At 41.9% G+C, this 22,996-nt stretch overlaps 1 long non-coding RNA gene across 1 annotated transcript; it reads right to left on the reverse strand.

The window, feature by feature from the left end:
• Positions 1 to 1,266: 1,266 nt before the first annotated feature.
• On the reverse strand, positions 1,267 to 6,701 carry LOC150063429 (uncharacterized). Its single transcript, XR_016535421.1, has 3 exons — positions 6,582 to 6,701; positions 2,353 to 2,451; positions 1,267 to 1,334 (listed from the first exon to the last, which is right to left on the reverse strand). It is a non-coding gene; the product is annotated as an uncharacterized LOC150063429 (long non-coding RNA).
• Positions 6,702 to 22,996: the final 16,295 nt, after the last annotated feature.

Raw genomic sequence — 22,996 nt, forward strand, 5'->3', positions numbered from 1 at the left:
AGAACATGTGTCATTTGTCTTGCTTGAGCTTAGCTTACCTACTTAACATGATTTGTTCTAATTCTATGTATTTCCCTGCAAATGCTTATTTTAATTCTTTCTAATGGTTCTATAAAATGCCATTTTAAAAAGTACCTCATTTTTTGGATCAACTTCCACCAGACTGCTGTACATAGAGGTTGTACTAGTTTATATTCTCACTAACTGTGCTGTATAGCCCCCTTTGCCCTGCATTCCTGCTAACATTTGAATTGACAATGTGGGCCAATATAACTGGAGTGAGAGGGAATAAGTAATCTCAATGAGTGCACAATGACTACCTGGAGACAAGGCCAAAAATTTAAACATTGGGTACCAGTATCTGTTATTGACTTCATTGTCTGAAAAACAAATTTGGTAAAGTCATTATCCCCTCCCTTTTCCTTGACAAGTTTATATATAAAGAGAATCTGTATGCCATCATGTTTACAAGGGAAAAGTCACAAACACAAGTGAACCTAGAAAGACTGTTGTCCTTGCTGGCCATTAGTGGCTCAAGCCTGTAATCCTAATGACTCAAGGAGGTTGAGATCTGAGGATTGCACTTCAAAGCTGGCCCAGTCAGCGAAGTCTGTGAGACTATTTCTCTAATCAACTACCAGAAAACTGGAATAGGCACCACGGTTCTAAGTGATAAGAGTGTGAGGCTTGAGCAAAAAAGCTCAGGAACAGCACCCAGTCACTGAGTTCAAGTCCCAGTAAAAAAACAACAACAAAAAATACATTCTAAAAAACATTTAAACTATCTGTTGGTATCTGTACTGATGAAAAAGTGTAGCAAACAAAGATAAAAATTCATCATTATGATTTAGTCTATCAATTTATTACCTTCATAGCACAAAAGTAAAGATATAACATGCCCTGTAACAATCTGTTGTTTTGTTTTTTGTTTTTTTATAATCCTGGGGCTAGAACTCAGGGCCTGGGCATTGTCATTGGATACTTTTTGCTCAAGGCTAGCACTCTAAGGCTTGAGCTACAAGAATCACTCCCGGTTTTTTCTGGGTATGTGATACCAAGAAATTGAACCCAGAGCATGCTAGGAGAGCACTCTACAACTTGGGTATGCTCCTGACCCAAGCAGGATCACATTCTTGTGGGCCACTTTTCTGGAAGCCCAGAGCTCATACAGCAAGAGGGCAACACCATGTCACCTTGGAGTGAACCACAGAACTTGCACACAAAACATCACTACTAGCACTAGTGTCTAGCATTAAGGGATCTTACCTACTGTCATTCAGACACATGCAGATCTCCATAGTGGTGGACAACCCAACTTAAGCAAAAAGCTGCACCTATGAGGACAAAATGTACCTTAATTACACTTTTAAGAAAAGCATCTTTTCATCTAAATGGAAAAACTGAGCTTTGACAAAAAATAAATTTGAAACTCATTATGTTGTTTGTTCTAACTTTTCTCCCATGCAATCTTTTTGGTATTGATGACTGAACAAGAACTTTGTACATATTAAACAAGTATTTGTTCTGATAGCTACTATCCCAGGCCTGAGTAGTTTGTTATCAAGCTTGTTTTAAACTTGTTTCTTGTAAAAGGCCAGTCCAAGCTGGCCTTTGACAATCATCCTGCCTTCACTTCGAGATAGTCATTAACCTAAGAAAATCAGTTCTGTCTGTATGGCAACAAATTATGATTCCTGAAATCAGATTGTGTTCTCATCTCCACACAGGATGGATGAAAAACTAAACATACAGGTGGATGGAAAGTTCTAATTTTAAACATAATGAATCTAATTTGGTAAAATCATACTAGGAGAAAAATATTACACGACAGCATAACAAAAGTACACTAATCCCAGGCCAGACCCACAAACACTACTGGAAAGTTAAGTAGAAAACACAGGACCTAGGCTAGGAGTGTACCCTGGAGATAGAATAATCGCCTAGCATGTAGTAAATTCGAGATTCAATTCCTTGGAACCACATACTCAGGAAAAGCCCGAAGTGGTGCTGTGGCTCAAGTGACAAAGCACTAGTCTTGCGCAAAAAGTGTCCAAGGAGAGTGTCCAGGCCCTGAGTTCAAGCCCCAGGACTGGCAAAAAAAGAAAACACAGTAACTTTGTTAAATAAAAAACTACTGGGGACAGGAGATTAGCATAGTGGTAGACTACTTGCCTGGCATGCATGAAGACCTGGGTTCCATTCTTCCGTACCACATACATAGAAAAAAGCCAGAAATGGTGCTTTTGCTCAAGTGGTAGAGTTCTACCCTTGAAAAAGCCCAAAAACAATGCCCAGGCCCTGAGTTCGATGCCCAGGACTGGCAAAAATAATTATAAAAGGTAAGTAACTTACCATACATAGAAGACTATGAAAATAATGACAGTAATTCTGTTCTTGTGGACAGAGGAACACTTCCCATTGTACTTCCATTCATGTCCATTTTTTCATTTTCTATAAAAAGAACAATAAAATATTTAATTTAACCTATTTGTTATAATTACTAGTTAGAACATCACGTCAACCTATGATTCATTTGTAAATATTACACAAACTAACAGAAGGATTTAAAAAGGAGGTTTTAATTTTACAAGCTCTTCAATGAACTACTGAGGATCTACTAAGTTCAAAATAAAAAATACACATTACTATAGATGTTGGCCTCATCAATCATTCCACACGTGTGCGTGTGTGTGTGTGTGTGTGTGTGTGTGTGTGTGTGTGTGTGTGTAAGTGGCATTGTGGCTCAGAGTAGCTAGTCTTGAGTGAAAAGCACAGAGATAGTGTCAAGGCCCTGTAAGCCATACAACCAACAACAACAAAAGACCAATAGGACACCTAGTATTAACATACACACATGCACATTTTTACACATACACATGTATAAATACATACAATGACACGCACACACACACATACCAATAAGACCAAGAGGGCCAGAATTCAACACCCAGTACCACATCACAAAAAAGTTAAAGCAAAGAACAGCCAGAGGCCCTGAGAAGGACCCCTAGTACCACACACAAACACATATATATACACACACACACACCTCCAAACAAGAGTAAGGCCTTGAGTTCAAGCCCAACTACTGGTATACATGCATCAAGGAAAAAGCAAAAGAACCTTTACTGGCACTATAACCTTAGTCCCCCTCCCCCCAAATAAAGAAGGGGAAAAAGGCTTTAAGTTCAAACCCCATACCTCATCAAACCCACACCCATACACATATGCACAAAAGCCAAGCAAAAGTGAGAAGCCTTAAATTCGAGGACTTCACACAACCACACACACACACAGAAAAAACAAAACAAAACAAAACAAAAAGAGGCTGGAGTGTAGAGTGCTTGCCCAGCATGCAGGAATCCCAGGGTTTGATTCCTTGCAACTACATACATGGAAAAAGCCAGAAGTGGTGTCCAAAGTGGAAGAGTGCTACCCTTAACAAAATCCAAGGCAATGCTCAGACCCTGAGTTTAAGCCCCAGGACTGGAGAAAAAAATAGAAAAAAAAGCAAAATCAAGAGGACCTTGAGTTCAAGGCTCACTTCTAGCACATAAACACGCACACACACACACATCTCACTTCTGGATAATGGATGCACATGTGTGCATGCACACACACACACACACATACACACACACACACACACACACACGCACACACATACACACGCACATAAGTGCACCAAAGAAAATGGAAAGACTTTGAATTAAAGCAACAGCCTCTCACAACAGGAAAAAGAAAATGTCAAGATAGAGCCATGAGTTCAAGGCTCATTTCTGGACTTCTGATATGCAGACTGACACAGATGACACAAGCACTTGCACACAAAAGCAGAAGACAAGCAAGAAGTCCAGAAATCAATCCACAGGACCTCCAAAAATGAAAAGTGAGAGGCCTTGAATAGCTCACCACCACCACCCTAAATAAATTTGTAAAATATATATAAAATATACAAAAAAAAACTCCAACCAAGTGAGGTCTTGATGTCAAGCTTTAGTACCTCACCACAAACAAGAGATAACAGTGTTTAAAAAAAAATGTACAGGAAGTGGCCCTATGACTCAAGTGGTAGAGCAATAGTCTTGAGCTGAAGAGCTCAGAGACAGCACCTAAGCCCAAATTTCAAGCCCCATGACCTACAAAAAAAAATTATCCATTTCATTACTTATATAAATGTAACACCCCGCTCATCATCTTCTCAATTAAAAAAAAAAGAAATTAAACTAGAGTGAGAAGTGTTGCATTCAATTCAAGGACAACTAGCTGTTCCTTCAAACACAAGTATGGACAAACACACAAATAAGAGTGATAGGCCCTAAGTCCAAGCCCTACTACTGTACCACAATGAAAAAAACAAACAAACAACAAAAAAAAGTGCACCTATGGTAGCTCACGGCTATAATCCTGGCTATTCAGAAGGTGCCAGGCCTGGTGTTCAAGCAATAGTACAACACCACAAAAAAAGGAAAAAAGAAATAAAAATTTAAATAGCAGGGCTGGGAGTTTGGCCTAATTTGTAGAGTCCTCCCCTAGCATGCTCAAAGCCCTGGGTTCTATTTCTCAGTACTACCTACACAAAAAAGGCCAGAAGTAGCACCGGGGCTCAAGAGGCAGCACACTAGCATCAAGCAAAAAACATGACCAAAAACAGCACTCATAACGCGAGCTAAAGCCCCAGAACTGACAAAAAATAAATAAAAATTTAAAAAAAAATCTAAGCATGAGCAAAAGAACTTCAGTTCAAACCACAGTACTCAACTACATTCAAAATAAGAAAAGGCCAAGCAAGTCAAAGGGTCTGAGTCCAAGCTCCACTTCCAGCACACCTCAGTGTGTGTGTGTGCACACACAGGCACGGGCACATGTGCCTGCACACGAACATGCACGCCCACAAACGAATAGCCATAGACAGATACAGACACACAAACAACCTCAACACCAAAGATGAGCTGGAGGCACCAAGGTCAAGCTACAGTACCACATACTCCCCTTACCCTGCAAAAACACACAACAAAGAGCAAAAAGACTCTTGAGATTCTCCAAGTACATTACCACGCCCACAAAGCCAACCAAAGCCAGAAGTTTTTTGCTTTTTTGGGGTGGTGTGGGGACAGTCCAGGGGCTTGAACTCAGGGCCTAGGCACTGTCTTTGGGCTTTGTCAAAGCTAGACCTCAACCATTTGAGCCACAGGGACACTTCTGGCTTTTCTAGTGAATGAGGTACCTAGGAATTGAACCCAGGGCTCTTGTGCATGCTAGCCAAGCACTCTTCCACTAGGACACATTCGTAGTCCCAAGGCCTTCAGTGTTAAACCACTGTGACCATCAAAAAAGCCTGAAAACAAAAGCAAGAGGCCTTCAATTCAAAACCCAGCACCTCACTACAAAAAAGAAAAACAAAAGCCAAGTGCCAGGCCAGGAGTTCAAGCCATAGAACCACACCACAAAAAAGAAAAATACAGAGCAAAAAATCTAAAATGAGGGAAAGGCATTTAATTGAAGCCCAATAACCTCATCACCACCCGCCAAAATCTAAAAGGCAACCAAAAGAGCCTAACTTCAACCTCCATTTTAGGTGCAAGAGCACATAGCCTCTCACCTGCATGCTCCCGAGAGTGCACACACAAACACACAAATGCACGCATACGCACACGTGCACACACAAGCACACACAAAAGCCATAGAGAAGTCAGAGGACAAAGGGAGACAAACGCTGAACAAAGGTGGGAAGCCTTGAGTATAAGCCCAAGTAACCTCCTGGCCACCAAAAATTTAAGAAAAAAAAAAAACTCCACACAAAACAAGCCTTGTGAGGTAAATTTCCCTTAATAAATAAATACTCCAGACAAGAGTGAGAGGCCTTATAGGCAAGCCCTACTGTTCTGAGACTGCCGTGTCTGAGGGAACACACACCAAAGACGTGAGAGGCCCTGAGTTAAATTCCTGCTACCTCACCACAAAATTTTAAAGGCTAAACAAGAGCAAGAGGTCCTCAATTAAGCCTAAGAACCTCACCACAGATGAAAAAACAGAAAAAAGGAAGAAAAAAACAGAAAAGAAAATCTGTGGTACTTGACCAAACTATTCCAAGCTAGCAAATACTTGGTGAAAGCTCTAGAAAGGAAAAAAGAGCAAAAACTCCATAATTTCACATACCCCGTGAAGAAACTTTTCTGCGGTCACCCTGGGAGACAGAGTCCACAGAGCACTTTGGGCTCAGAGGTAGAGGTGGACAGGTGGAAAGAGGCGGCAAGGACTGCATTCCAGTAACAAGACTTCCTCAAGTGGTTTGGCGCCAAGAGGTCAGGGCTTTGAAAGCCTAGGCTGTGCTGACTGGTAGGCCTCTACCAGAAAGGGGTGGAGTGGAAGGTAACAGCATTCTGATTGGTTGCTATGCTGGGTGGTAACAGCATTCTGATTGGTTGTTATGGGTTGTTTTTTTTCTCCTGCAAGGATTCACCCCCAGGGTCAAGGAAAGGTTATGAGCTCTAGAAGGGTCTAGAAAGTTGAAGGGCCTAGGGAAGGTCAGAAGCGAACAGTTCATTACAAGGTCTCATATGCAATGGTTTTCAACCTACCTGGGGTCCTTTGGTGATTTACTTTGCCATTTCTACTTGAGTTCAAAATATTAAAAAAAAATCCTGGAAAGGAAAGGTACAAGATAGGGAGAGGCAAATGCCCTTAAAACAAAACAAAACAAAACAAAAAACAAGTGCCAGGCCAGGGGTTCAAGCCATAGTACCATACCACAAAATTAAAAAAAAAAAAAAAGCAAAAGAAATAAACATTTAAATAGCAGGGCTGGGAGTTTGGCCTTGTTTGTAGAGTACTTGTCGAGCATGCTCGAAGCTCTGGGTTCCATTTCTCAGTATCACATGCACAGAAAGAGCAAAAAGTGGCACTGTGGCGCAAATGGCAGGCACGAGTCTTGAGAAAAAAAAAAAAAAAAAAAAAACAAGACCAAGAACAGAACCAAGGCCCTGAGTTTAAGCCCCAGAACTGGCAAAAAAAAATTAAATTAAAAAAACTAAAAATCGGGCCAGGAGTTGGCCTAGGGGTAGAGTGCTTGCCTAGCATGCACGAAGGACCAGGGTGCAATTCCTTGGTACCACATACATAGAAAAAAGCCAAAAGTGGTGCTGAGGCTCAAGTGGTAGAGATCTACCCTTGAGAAAATCCAAAGACAGGGCTCATGCCCTGAGCTCAAGCCCAACACTGGCAAAAACATAAATAAAAATCTAAGCATGAGCAAAACACCTTGAGTTCAAACCACAGTACTCAACTACATTCACAAAGAAAAGCCAAGCAAGTCGAAGGGCCTGAGTCCAGGCTCCACTTCTAGCATACCTCAGTGTGTGTGTGCACACACATGCGCGCCCCTAAATGGCCACAGACAGATACACACAAACAACTTGAACCCCAAAGATGAGCTGGAGGCACCAAGGTCAAGCTACAGTACTTCATACTCCCCTTCCCCTGCAAAAACACACAACAAAGAGCAAAAAGACTCTTGAGATTCTCCAAGTACATTACCATGCCCACAGAGTCAACCAAAGCCAGAAGTTTTTTGCTTTTTGGGGTGGTGTGGGGACAGTCCAGGGGCTTGAACTCAGGGCCTAGGCACTGTCTTTGGGCTTTGTCAAAGCTAGACCTCAACCATTTGAGTCACAAGGACACTTCTGGCTTTTTCTAGTGAATGAGGTACCTAGGAATTGAACCCAGGGCTCTCATGCATACTAGCCAAGCACTCTTCCACTGGGACACACTCGCAGTCCCAAGGCCTTCAGTGTTAAACCACTGTGGCCATCAAAAAAACCTGAAAACAAAAGCAAGAGGCCTTCAATTCAAAACCAGTACTACGCCACAAAAAAGAAAAATACAGAGCAAAAAATCTAACATGAGGAAAGGGCCTCGATTGAAGCCCAACAACCTCATCACCACCCGCCAAAATATAAAAGGCAACCAAAGGACCCTAACTTCAAACTCTATTTTAAGTTCAAGAGCACATAGATTCGCACCTGCTCAGACCCTCATTTATGCAAGCGCACTGAGCGTGTGCGCGTGTACACACGCGCGCACGCACACACACACACACACACACACACAAACACACACGCAAACGCCAGAGACTAGTAAGACACCAAAGGGGGAAAAACGCAGAACCAAAGTAGGAGGCCTTCAGTTCAAGCGCCAGTAACCTCGAGGCCACCAAAAAGTCAAGAAAAAAATAACTCCACACAAAACAAGCCTTGTGAGGTAAGTTTCCTTAATAAATAAATACTCCAGACAAGAGTGAGAGGCCTTATAGGCAAGCCTAAAGACGTGAGAAGCCCTGAGTTCAATTCTTGCTACCTCACCACAAAATTTTAAAAGTTAACAGGAGCAAGAGGTCCTCAGTTCAAGCCTCAACCTCACCACAGACGAAAAAGATAAAAAGAAAAGAAAATCTGTGGTACTTTACCAGGCTAGAAAATACTTGGAGAAAGCTCTAAAAAGGCAAAAAAAAAAAAAAAAAAAAAAAAAAAAAGAGAGCAAAAGGCCATAGTTTCACTTACCCCATGAAGAAACTTTTCTACCGTCACCCTAGGGGACAGAGTCCACAGAGCACTTTGAGCTCACAGGTGGATAGGTGGAAAGAGGCGGCAAGGACTGCATTCCAGTAACAGGACTTCCTCAAGTGGTTTGGCGCCAAGAGGTCAGGGCTTTGAAAGCCTAGGCTGTGCTGACTGGTAGGCCTCTACCAGAAAGGGGTGGAGTGGAGGGTAACAGCATTCTGATTGGTTGCTATGCTGGGTGGTAACAGCATTCTGATTGGTTGTTATGGGTTTTTTTTTCTCCTGCAAGGATTCACCCCCAGGGTCAAGGAAAGGTTATGAGCTCTAGAAGAGTCTAGAAAGTTGAAGGGCCTAGGGAAGGTCAGAAGCAAACAGTTCATTACAAGGTCTCATTTGCAATTGTTTTCAACCTGCCTGGGGGCCTTTGGTGATTTACTTTGCCATTTCTACTTGAGTTCAAAATATTAAAAAACCTGGATAGGAAAGGTACAACATAGGGAGAGGCAAATGTCCTTAAAACAAAAACGTTCACACCTGGGGCTGGGAGTTTGGCCTAGTGGTAGAGTGCTTGCCTCGCATGCACAAAGACCCGGGTTTGATTCCTCGGTACCACATATGTAGCAATAAGCCGGAAGTGGTGCTGAGGCTCAAGTGGTAAAGTGCTAGCCTTGAGAAAGTCCAAGGACAGTGCTCAAACCCTGAGCCCAAGCCCAGGACTGGCAAAAAAAAAAAAAACAAAAAAAAACAAAAAACGTTCACACCTGTAATGCTAACAGGTCAAAAAACTGAGGTCGTGGGAATGTGGTTCAAAGCCAGCCTAGGCAGAAAAGTCCAAAAGACTCTTCTCTCCAATTAAACACCACAAAGGCAGAAGGTAAACTATGTCACAAACACTAGAGAACAAGCTTTGAGCAACAAGGCTTAGAGACCGCACCCAAGTCAAGAACTAGTTCAAGAACCAAGTGCAAAAACCAGCACTGTAAGAAGGAGGATTCAATATTTGCATACCCAATGCCATGAAGATGGTATTGAAAATATAAACACAACTACACAGAAATAAAAATTTATGACTCTACACACATAATGTTTTATGTATATATAGATTAATATGTATCTACGACATACAAACCCTCAGACTAAGTTTAATTGTGTTCTAAAATCTAAGTGCCTGTAATTATATATAGAGACTCCACTCTTGGATACATGTTTGTTAAAGACGGTATTTGAAATATGATGCAAAAATCAATGTTAATAAATTCTTAACTTAAAAAAACTTAGGGGCCGGGAGTTTGGCCTAGAGGTAGAGTGCTTGCCTAGCATGTACAGAGGCCCGGGTTCAATTCCTCAGTACCACATACATAGAAAAAAACCAGAAGCGATGCTAAAGCTCAAGTGGTAGATCTCTAGCCTTGAGAAAGCCCAAGGACAGTGCTCAGGCCCTGAGATCAAGCCCAGGGCTGAAAAAAAAACAAAAAAACTCTTGGGCTGGGAGTTTGTCCTCTGCCGGGAGTTTGGCCTAGTGGTAGAGTGCTTGCCTACCATGCAAGAAGATCCATGTCTGATTACTTGGTACCACATACATAGAAAAAAGCCGGAAATGGTGCTGACACTCAAGTGGTAGAGCTCTAGCCTTGAGAAAGTCCAAGGATAGTGCTCAGGCCTAAGCTCAAGCCCAGGCAGGACTGGCAAAACAAAAACAAAAACAAAAAAAGAACTAGTACTGGAATACACACACACACATGCTAATTTAATGCATATTCCAGAAAACTAAGAAAAATGGAAGAAATAGTGGAAGTTAGGAAGGATGAGAAAAAGCAATGAAAGGGAGCAATTAATACCACTTCTTTGTATTAATATATTTTTAATGAATGGGGACTCCTTTGCATGACTAAAGATAAAATCATGTGAGACCAATCAAGACCGAAGGAACAAAAGGTGCAGGGTATCCTTAACATGTGGCTACTACATCCAAACAGAGAGAGGACTCAATATTTGCATACCCAATGCTATGGACATGGTATTGGAAATATAAACCTAACTACATACACATAAAAACCTATGACTCTATCGACATAATGTTTTATTTCCTAAATTAATATGTATCTATGATATACAAACCCTTAGCCTAATTTTGATTATGTTCTAAAAACTAAGCGCCAGTGATTATATACAGAGATTCCCTTCTTGAACAACTGTTTGTTAAACATATCATTTGAAATATGATATAAAAATCAATGTTAATAAATTCTTTAATAAACAAAAAAACTACTAACAAAAATAAAATCATTATTATTAATTTTTGCGCGTCTATGCTTGAGCTCAGGGCCCGAGCACTGTCCTTGGGCTTCTTCAAGACCAGTGCTCTACCAGAGGAGCCACAGCACAAATTTCGGCTTTTCTCTGTATTTGTTACCGAGGAATTGAACCCCAGTCTTCTTGCATGCTAGGCAAGCACTCTACCACAAAGCCAAACTCCCAGCCCTTTCCCTCTTTTTTTAATGTGTGTGGTAACCAAGGAAGCGAACCAGGGTCTGCGGGCATGTCTAGACAAAGCAATCCACCACTGTGCCAAACTCTCTGTCCTAATTTTCTTTTCCTTGACAAGAGAAAAATGTTTAAGTGATGCTGTGCCTCAAGTGGTAGGGTGCTACTCTTGAGCACAAAGAGGTTCAGAGACAGCACCCACCCAGCCCCGTTCAAGCCCCATGACTGACATGCACAAAGACCCTGGTTTGATCCCTTGGGACTACATACATAGGAAAAGCTGGAAGTGTTGCTGTGGCTCAAGTGGTAGAGTTGTAGCCTGGAGAATGCCCAAGGACAATGCCCAGGTCCTGAGTTCAAGGTCCAGGACTGGCATAAAGATTACAAAAGTTAAGTCACTTTACCTTTTGTAAGGAGAGTATGAAAACAGAAATAGTAATGCTGTGGACAGAGGATCCCTTACCATTCTACTCCCATTCCCGTCCATTTTTCTCTGAATTTATGTATCATTTTCTACAAAAATAACAACAATAAAATACCTAATTTAACATATTTGGTATAATTACCAGTTAGAACACCACTTCAAAGTATCATTCATTTGTATACATTCCCCAAAGTAACAGAAGGGTTTAAACAAGGAGCTTGTAATTTTAGAAGCTCTGCAATAACCTACTGAGGATATACTAAGTTCAAAATAAAAAATATAGGTTACTTTAGATGTTGGCCTCATCACTCATTCTATACATTTGTGTGTGTGTGTGTGTGTGAGTGCGTGCACGCATGAACATGAGCGTGCAAACACACACACCATTGCACAAGCATTCCATCAGTATTGGGGCCTGCACTCAGAACCTGGCCAATGTCCTTTAGCCTTTTGGCTCAAATTCAGCACTCAATCACTTGAGGTGCACCTCAACTTTTGGCTTTTTGGTGGCTAATGGGAGAAAAAGTTTCGCAGCCAGGTACGATTGCTCACACCTGTAAGCCTAGCTACTCAGGAGGCCGAGAGCTGAGGATCTTGGTTCCAAGCCAGCCCAGGCACCAAAGCTGGTGAGATTCTTGTCTCCAATTAACCACTAGAAAACCAGGAGTGGTGCTGTGGCTCAAGGGAGGTAGGGCAGGAGCCTTGAACTGAAGAACTCAGGGGCAACACCCAGACCCATGGAGTCCAAGCCCCACCACCACCAACAACAACAATAAAAAATAGATTCACAGACTTTCTTGTCCCAGGTAGGATTACAAGCATGAGTCATAGGCACCCAACAATAGTACAAGTCCTGGGCACTGTCCCTGAGCTTCGTTTTGCTCAAGGCTACTGCTCTACCATTTGAACAACAGAACCCCTTCCTTCTTTATTATCCAGTTTATTGGAGATAAAAGTCTCACAAAATCCCACTATCTGGTGATTGTAACTAGATCACTTCTATACCCCAACAACAACAATAAAAAACAAATCTCACAAAGTGAGCACTAGAGTCTCACACCTGTAATCCTAGTCAATCAGGAGGCTAAAGTCTGAGTATCACTGTGCAAAGCCAGCCTAGGCAGGAAAGTCTGAGATTCTTACCTCCAATATATACAGAAAGAGCCAGAAGGGGGCCTGGAGCACTTTACTAGTGGTAGAGTGCTCACCTAGCATGCATGAAGCCCTGGGTTCGATTCCTCGATAACATATACACACAAAAACCCAGAAGTAGTGCTGTGACTCAAGTGCCAGATTGTTAGCCTTGAGCAAAATGCATCCAAGGACAGTGCCTAGGAACTGAGTTTGAAGCCCCAAGGGGAACAAAAAAGAAAAACCCACAAGTGGTGCTGCAGCATAAGTGGTTGATCACTATCCTTGAGGAAAAAAAAAAAAAAAAAAAAAAAAAGCTCCAGGACAGCTCCCAGGCAGACTTTTCTGTCCAGGCTGGCTTCAAATCATGATCCTCAGATCTAGGTCTTCTGAGTAGCTAGTATTGTAGGAGTGAATCACCAGTACCCAGCTGCATTACATAGTTTTCTATTAACTGCTAGTAAGTGAGGAGGCTGGGAATATGGCTTACTGGTAGAGTGCTTGCCTAGCATTCATGAGGCCCAGGGTTTGATCACTCATTACCACATAAATAGAAAAAGCCAGAAGTGGTGCTGTGCCTCAAGTGGTAGCGTGCTAGCCTTGAGCAATAGAGACAGTGCCCAGGCTCTAGGTTCAAACCCTCGGACTGGCAAAAAATAAATATTAAGTGCAGCTGGGAGTGAAATTTGGGGATAGAGTAGAGCTGAGCAGGCTTTACACATTAGAGAGAGAACAGCAGACAAGCCAGATGAGAGTCTGGGCCTGTGTGTGACTCTTGCACAAATATAAATAAAGATATTCATGGAAATATTTCTTAAGCAAGGGTTACCTAGAGTGAAGTCTGAAAAGCTAAGTTTGACTAAGTATTCCTGACAGTCATCCTCTCTGGGGCTAATTGCAATTGCTCCAAAAGTTCAAATCTGCACACTTAAAACAGCAATGGATAAAAAAAGTGAAATAGAGCCAGGCATGGTGACTTACACCTGTAAACCTAGCTACTCAAGAAGTTGAGAACTGAGGATCAAGGCTCAATGCCAACCCAGGCACAAAAGGACATGAGACTCTTATCTCCATTTAACCTCTAGAAAACAGGAAGTGGGGCTTGGCTCAAGGGTAGCCTGGTAGCCTTGAGCTGAAGAGCTCAGGGACAATGACAAGGCCCAGGGGTAGTGCGGTAACCATGAGCTGAAGAACTTAGGGACAGTGCTCAGACTGAGTTCAAGCCCCATGACCCATACAAAAAAAAAAAAAGAAATAGCAATAAGTTAAACAATCTAGTTAAATTTAAGGCAGACAGCCAGTTATAACCACTGAATACAGAATTTTAAGCTCCTAATAAAAATCGATAGCATTGTTATAATTAGGAAGATATGGACCATAACCATTATTTTACCATTCACGTATAGGACACTTTCTTGGTACAGTGTCTTCCTCAGGCTAATATAGTTGGGGAATGGAAATCAAACCTAGAAAGAAGTCAACAACAATTAGTTATCATAAGGTCTAAATTATAAAGGTAGCCATTTAAAAATATGTCACATCACTCACGATGGGTTTAAATTTATAATGGCCACTTTTTTCTTCTTCAGGTCCAGAAGAATCCCAAAGTCTCAGGATGCATCTGAGCAAAGTGCAAGCCAATGACACTTTGCCACACACCTAAATGACAACACAAAGAAAAAAAGATGCCTATTAACATTTTTCCAGTCTCCTAGAGGTTCAATGCTTAGCCTGGCAGAAAGTCAAAGCATTGCTTAGTCATTTGCTTTTGCCTGGACTCTGAATGAAGGGGGTGGGTGGGGAGGCAGTCATTTTATACCCAGACTTGCACCTATGCCTGTGAGGGTCAGGTTGGCAGCATTATCTGCTCTCACCTATACATGACCTATGCATAGCCCACCCAGAAAATGGGGTTCCTTACCTGTCCTCAAACTTGGTGGAAAATGGAAATATGAGATGCAGACTTGCCATCTGTGGATGCACCTGAGCTCTTTCCCAACCACTTAGTCCTTACCCAATGGGATCCTCACACATTATAATACAGGAGCAACATATTTTGCTTTCAAATCAATTATATATATGCACCCTAGGATATCAGGAAAAACTTTATGTCTCATAGAAATTATAAGAATAATGGCAAAGACCTCCTTCCTTTTAAAGTAAATCTTGTATAAACCAGCTACCTAATTGAAATAAATGCAAGCCACGTTACCAAATTAAAATAGTTTTGAAACAACCTCTCTTTTCCTTTTTTTGTGATTCCTGGGGCTCAAGCTGGGAACCTAAGCACTATCCTTGGACTTTCTCAAGGCTAATGTTGTACAACTGAGCAACAGCACCACTTCTAGCTTTTGCTGTACACATGGTATGGAGGAATCAAACCCAACGTTTTATGCTTGCTATGCAAGCACTCTAACACTAGGTCCCACTCCTACCCCAAGAAACAACCTTATCTAGGGAACTTACCTTCATATTAGCATATAAAATTGACCTCTGAATGCCCTGTAGGCAATTACCAAATTACAACCATTTCAATTCCACATAAATGCTGCAGGCAGACCTGTATGCTCTCATCTCCATTCTCCAATACCTGTTTTCACTTTCCAATTTTTCCTATTGCTCTTTTATCCCCTGCCCTTAACCCTACCATCCCCATCCCCACACATACACATTCTGGAACAATCCTCAGGACAAAGCACCTTTCTAAAAGCTCTTTGGGACTCCCTGGAGCAAAAAAGCTAAGGGACAGTATCCAGGCCTTGAGTTCATGTACCCATATCAACAGCACAGGGGGGGGGGATAAAAAAACAGGCATCAGTGTCTAATATCTATAATTCTAGCTACTCAGGAGTTTGAAATCTGAGATTATAGTTCAAAGCCAGCCTAGGCAGTAAAATCCATGAGATTCATTTCCAATGAACCACCAGAATTGAAAGTGGCATTGTGGCTCAAAGTGCTACAGTGCTAGTCTTGAGTGAAAGGCTCAGAGACACTGCCCAGGCTCTATAAGCCACCTAACCAACACCAACAAAAGAGCAAGAGAGCACCTAGTATTGACATGCATGCATGCATGCATGCATGCATATCACACATACACATACATATCACACATACACATACACACCAAGTCCAAGAGCGCCAGTACCTCATCACAAAAAAGTTAAAGCAAAGCAAGATTCAAATGCCCTAAGAAGAAACCCTAGTACTTCACACACACACACACACACACACACACACACACACACACACACACACACACATACACACCTCCAAACAAGAGTAAGTTTTGAATTCCAGCCAAACTACTGATATGTGCATACACACAAGAGTATATGTGCACCAAGGAAGAGCAAAAGAATGTTTTTTGGCCCTGCTACCTTAGTCCTCCTTCCACCAAATAAAGAAGGGAAAAAAGGTCCTGAGTTCAAACCCCTTACCTCACCACACCCACACCAACAACCACCCCCATACACATACACATAAAAGCCAAGCAAGAGTGAGAAACCAATCAAGTGAGGTCTTGATGTCAAGCTTTAGTACCTCACCACAAATAAGAGGTAACAGTGTTTAAAAACAAATTTGGATGAATCTAGAGCGAATCATGTTGAATGAGACAAGTCAAGACCTAAGGAACAAAAGGCGCATGGTATCCTTAATATGCGGCTATTAAATCCAAAGAGTACAAGAGCGAGGACTCAATATCTGCATACCCAATGCTATGGACATGGTAATGGAAATATAAACATAACTACAGAGACATAAAAACCTATGGCTCCATAGACATAATGTTTTATTTCATAAATTAATATGTTTCTATGACATACCAACCCTTAGTCTAAATTTTGATTAAGTTCTAAATACTAAGTCCCAGTGATTGTAAATAGAGATTCCCTTCTTGAACACTTATTTGTTAAACTTGTCATTTAAAATATGATGTAAAAATCAACATTAATAAATTCTTTAATAAAAAAATAAAATAAAATAAAAGTAGCAGCCAGATACCGTGGCTCATGCCTGTAATCCTAGCTATTCAGGAAGCTGATATCTGGGGATCAAGATTCAAAGCCAGCCTGAGTACTAAAGAACTTGAGATACTTATCTCCACCTAATCACTAGAAAACAGGAAGTGATGCTGTGGCTCAAGAGATTGGGCTATAGCCAAAAAAAAAAATGTACAAGAAATGGCCCTATGGCTCAAGTGGTAGAGCAATAGTCTTGAACTGAAGAGCTCAGGGACAGCACCGAGGCCCAGAATTCAAGCCCCAAGACCTACAAAAAAAAAATAAATTTACACATTTCATTACTTATGTAAATGTAACCCCCTGCTCATCAACTTCTCAATTATAAAAAAAGGAAAAACTAAACTAAACTAGAGTGAGAAGCCTTGCATTCAATTCAAGGCCAATAACCTGTTCCTTAGAACACAAGTATAGACAAGCAAATACCTAAAAGTGATAGGCCTTAAGTTCAAGCCCTAGTACCTTACCACAAAAAAAAAAAAAAGACCAGGAGCCTGTGGTATCTCACAGCTATAATCCTGGCTATTCAGAAAGTTGAGCTCTGAAGATCACAGTTCAAAACCAGCCTGGGCAGAACAGTCCTTTTGAGATTCTTACCCCCAATTAACCACTCAAACACTGGGAGTGCAGTCTAATGATAGAGTGCTTGCCTAACAAGCACAAAACCCTGGATTCAATACCTTGGTACCACATACTCAGAAAAAGCAGGACGTGGCACTGGGGCTCAAGTGATATAGTGCTAGCCTTGAGTACAAAGAGGTTCAGGGACAGCACCTAGGCCCTGAGGTCAAGCCCCACAACTGACTTAAAAAAAAAAAAAAACCTCCAACCATAAGCTAAGTCTTGAGTTCAAGTCCCAGTATGAGACCACACACACAAAAGGAAAAAGCCAAGCAATTGGAGAGCCTGAGTCCAAGCTCCACCTCTAGCACACATTTGTCACATACACAAAGATTAACAAGATACCACCAGTTCAAGTGACAATACCTCTACCCCCCATGCCTACAATTCTTCAATATTCTAGTGACAGCACATGCACACGCAAACACGCAAAGACAAATGGCCCTGACAAGTTTGTCCAAGTAACTTGCCACCCCAATACAAAGCCAAGAAAGAGCTAGTCCCTAAGTTATTTTATTTTTATCGTTGGTTCCTAAGTTCATGAGTTGGACAAACAAACCAAACAAGAGAGGCCCTTAGTTCAATTTCTAGTAAAACACACACATACACACACACACACACACACACACACATACCAACTCTATGCATGAGCAAAAGGCCTTGAGTTCAAGCCCTAATAACTGATCACACACACACAAAAGAAAAAAACAAGTGAGAGAACCTGAGTTCAAGCTCTACTTTTTTTTTTGCCAGTCCTGGGCACTGAACTGAGGTCCTGAACACTGTCCTTGGGCTTTCCTCAAGGTTAGAGCTCTACCACTTGAGCCACAGCACCACTTCTGGCTTTTCTATGTATGTGGTACAGAGAAATTGAACCCAGGTCTTTGTGCATGTTAGGCAAGCACTCTGCCACTAGGCCAAACTCCTGGCCCTCAAGCTCTACTTCTATCACACCTGTGTGGACATTGCACACACACACACACAAAGATAAATGGAAGTGAGGCTACACTATCTTATTTTCTCCCAACCCTAGAAGTGCCCATGTCCACACAAACATGTGCCCGAGCACACCCTCACAACAAAGAGCAAAAAAGACCTGAGTTCATGCAAGTACCTCACTAATTCCACAAAAGCCACCCAAGAGCTAGAGGCCCTAAGTTTTAAACCACTGACTCTGGGTTGTGGGAAAAAAAAAAAGACTTGAAACTAAAGCCACAGGCTTTAAATCCAAGAAACAGTACCTCACCACACACACACACACACACACACACACACACACACACACACACACACACAAAGCCAACCAAGAGCTAGACCTGGATTCAAGCCATACTACCATGGGTACAATGACATGAGAAAGGATATCAATGTTTGTGAAGTAGCACCTTCTATCCGGTGAATACAATGTAACCCTTCTATTAATTACAATAAAAAATAGATGGAGAAAAACAAAATAAACTATAAGCATGAGTGAAAGGTCTTGAGTTGAGGCCTCAGTACCCAGCTACACACAGATAAAAGGCCTAGCAAGTGAAAGAGCCAGAGTTCAAGCACACCACTGTGTATGTATGTGTGCATACAAGCACGCGCCAAATCACGGTCACAGGCAAACATGGACACACACAAACTTCCTCCCCCAAAGATAAGCACGAGGCACTGAGTTCAAGCTACAGTACTTCATTAACCACACCACTTCCATGGGAAAACACACAAAGAGCAAAAGACTCTGAGTTTCTCCAAGGACATTACCACAGCCATAAAGCCAACAAAGGCCCTAAGTTTTTTGTTGTTTACTTTGCCAGTCCTGAGGCTTGAACTCAGGGCCTTTCCAGGGGCTTTCTCAAGGCTTGTGCTCTACCACTTGACCCACAGCAAAAGTACAGGCTTTTTCTAGTGAATGAGGTACCTAGGAAATGAACCCAGGGATTTCATGCATGCTAGCCAAACAGGCTTTCATTAGGTCACACTCCTGGCCCCAAGCCCCTAAGTTATAAACCACTGTGGACATCAAAAAAGCCTTGAAACAAAATCAACAGGCCTTAAGTTCAAGTCCACTACCTCACCACAAAAAAAGAAAAAAAAAAAAAAAAAAAAAAAGTGCCAGGCCAGGGGTTCAAGCCATAGTAACACACCACAAAAAAAAAAAAAAAGCAAAAGAAACATTTAAATAGCAGGGCCTGGAGTTTGGCCTTGTTTGTAGAGTACTTGCCTAGCATGCTCAAAGGTCTGGGTTCCATTTCTCAGTACCACATGCATGGAAAGAGCCAGAAGTAGCACTGTGGCTCAAATGGCAAGGCACGAGCCTTGAGGGAAAAAAAAAAAAAAAAACATGACCAAGAACAGCACCCAGTAGGCCCTGAGTTTAAGGCCCAAAACTGGCAAAATAAAAAATTCAATTTAAAAAAAAAAATCTAAGCATGAGCAAGAGACCTTGAGTTCAAACCACAGTACTCAACTACACTCCAAAAAAGAAAAGGCCAAGCAAGTCAAAGGGCCTGAGTCCAAGCTCCACTTCCAGCACACCTCAGTGTGTGTGTGCACACACAGGCACGGGCACATGTGCCTGCACACGAACATGCACGCCCACAAACGAATAGCCATAGACAGATACACACACACAAAACAACCTCAACTCCAAAGATGAGCTGGAGGCACCAAGGTCAAGCTACAGTACCACATACTCCCCTTACCCTGCAAAAACACACTACAAAGAGCAAAAAGACTCTTGAGTTTCTCCAAGTACATTACCACGCCCACAAAGCCAACCAAAGCCAGAAGTTTTTTGCTTTTTTGGGGTGGTGTGGAGACAGTCCAGGGGCTTGAACTCAGGGCCTAGGCACTGTCTTTGGGCTTTGTCAAAGCTAGACCTCAACCATTTGAGCCACAGGGACACTTCTGGCTTTTTCTAGTGAATGAGAGTACCTAGGAATTGAACCCAGGGCTCTTGTGCATGCTAGCCAAGCACTCTTCCGCTAGGACACACTTGCAGTCCCAAGGCCTTCAGTGTTAAACCACTGTGACCATCAAAAAAGCCTGAAAACAAAAGCAAGAGGCCTTCAATTCAAAACCCAGCACCTCACTACAAAAAAGAAAAACAAAAGCCAAGTGCCAGGCCAGGAGTTCAAGCCATAGAACCACACCACAAAAAAGAAAAATACAGAGCAAAAAATCTAAAGTGAGGGAAAGGCCTCGAATTGAATCCCAACAACCTTATGGCAACACGCCAAAAACTAAAAGGCAACCAAAAGACCCTAACTTCAAGCTCCATTTTAGGTATAAAAGCACACAGGCTCACAGCTGCTCATGCCCTCGTGTGCACACACACCAACACACACACACACACACACGTACGCGCAAACGTATGAGACTAGTAGGAGGCCAAACAAAAGTAGGAGGCCTTGAGTTCACGCCCCAGTAACCTCATGGCCACCAAAAATTTAAGAAAAAAAACTCCACACAAAACAAGCCTTGTGAGGTAAGTTTCCTTAATAAATAAATATTAATAAATAAATACTCCACACGAGAGTGAGAGGCCTAACATGCAAGCCCTACTGTTTCCAGTGGGCCTTGTGTGAGGGAACACACACCAAAGATGTGAAAGGCCCTGAGTTCAATTCCTGCTCCCTCACCACAAAATTTTAAAGGCTAAACAAGAGCAAGAGGTCCTCAGTTCAAGCCTCAGAACCTCGCCACAGACGAAAAAGATAACAAAGAAAAAAAGAAAAAAAAATTCTATGGTACTTTACCAGGCTAGAAAATACTTGGAGAAAGCTCTAAAAAGGCAAAAAAAAAAAAAAAAAAAAGAGCAAAAGGCCATAGTTTCACTTACCCCATGAAGAAACTTTTCTGCGGTCACCCTAGGGGACAGAGTCCACAGAGCACTTTGGGCTCATAGGTGGACAGGTGGAAAGAGGCAGCGAGAACTGCATTCCAGTAACAAGACTTCCTCAAGTGGTTTGGCGCCAAGAGGTCAGGGCTTTGAAAGCCTAGGCTGTGCTGACTGGTAGGCCTCTACCAGAAAGGGGTGGAGTGGAGGGTAACAGCATTCTGATTGGTTGCTATGCTGGGTGGTAACAGCATTCTGATTGGTTGTTATGGGGGTTTTTTTCCCCCTGCAAAGCTTCACCCCCAGGGTCAAGGAAAGGTTATGAGCTCTAGAAGAGTCTAGAAAGTTGAAGGGCCTAGGGAAGGTCAGAAGCAAACAGTTCATTACAAGGTCTCATTTGCAATTGTTTTCAACCTGCCTGGGGGCCTTTGGTGATTTACTTTGCCATTTCTACTTGAGTTCAAGATATTACAAAACCTGGATAGGAAAGGTACAACATAGGGAGAGGCAAATGTCCTTAAAACAAAAACGTTCACACCTGTAATGCTAACAGGTCAAAAAGCGGAGGTCTTAGGACTGTGGTTCAAAGCCAGCCTAGGCAGAAAAGTCCAAGAGACTCTTCTCCCGAGTCAAACACCACAAAGGCAGAAGGTGAACTCTGTCACAAACACTAGAGAACAAGCTTTGAGCAACAAAGCTTAGAGACCGCACCCAAGTCAAGAATTAGTTCAAGAACCAAGTTCAAGAACCAGCACTGCAAGAGCAAGAATTCAATATTTGCATGCCCAACGCTATGGACATGGTATTGAAATATAAACACAACTACACAGACATAAAAATTTGTGACTCTATAGACATAATGTTTTATTACATAGATTAATATGTATCTACGTCATACAAACCCTCAGACTAAGTTTAATTATGTTCTAATATCTAAGTGCCAGTGATTGTATATAGAGATTCTCTTCTTGATTACTTTTTTGTTAAAGACGTCATATGAAACATGATACGAAAATCAATGTTAATAAATTCTTTCCTAAAAGAAATTTACAAAAAGAAATTACTGAAATACACACACATTCTAATTCAATGCATATTCGGCAAAGCTAAAAAAAAATGGAAGAAATAATGAAAGCTAACAGGGATGGGAAAAAGCAATGCAAGGGGGCAATTGATAGTGCTTCATTTTATTAATACATTTTTAATGAATGGTGACTCTTTTGCATAACTAAAGATAAAAATAAAATCATTATTATTAATTTTTGCCCATCTGCTTGAAGTCAGGGCCTAAGCACTGTCCTTGGGCTTCAAGACCAGTGCTCTACCAGAGGAGCCACAGCACAAATTTCAGCTTTTTTCTGTATATGGTACCAAGGAATTGAACCCCAGTCTTCCTGCATGCTAGGCAAGCACTCTACCACAAAGCCAAACTCCCAGCCCTTTCCCGCTTTTTTAAATGTGTGTGGTAACCGAGGAAGCGAACCGGGGTCTGTGGACATGTCTAGACAAAGCACTCCGCCACTGTGCCAAACTCTCTGTCCTAATTTTCTTTTCCTTAACAAGAGAAAAAAGTTTAAGTGATGCTGTGCCTCAAATGATAGGGTGCTACCCTGAGCACAAAGAGGTTCAGAGACAGCACCCAGCAAGCCCCATGACTGACAAAAGAAAGAAGAAAACAGAAAGTTTGAAAGCAGTTGAAAAAGGCAAGTTTACCACATACTGCTGCCAGCTACCAGGCATACCTGCCATCACTGATAAACACAAGCTCAGAACGCTGTCTCCAGAGGCCTCAAAACACCAGACACTGTGGAGCCTTGTATATTTCATGTATTGTCAAGGAGAGGTCAAAGCCCAGGTCAAGGGTGCTTATAATTACTGATCTGCTCATCTCCTAGGCTGGTAACCTGGACACAATTCTGATCAACATTTGTGG

The sequence above is a fragment of the Megascapheus bottae genome, chromosome 5, assembly GCF_031878675.1.
Source record: "Megascapheus bottae isolate mThoBot1 chromosome 5, mThoBot2.hap1, whole genome shotgun sequence".
In the NCBI taxonomy this organism is placed as follows: Eukaryota; Metazoa; Chordata; class Mammalia; order Rodentia; family Geomyidae; genus Megascapheus; species Megascapheus bottae.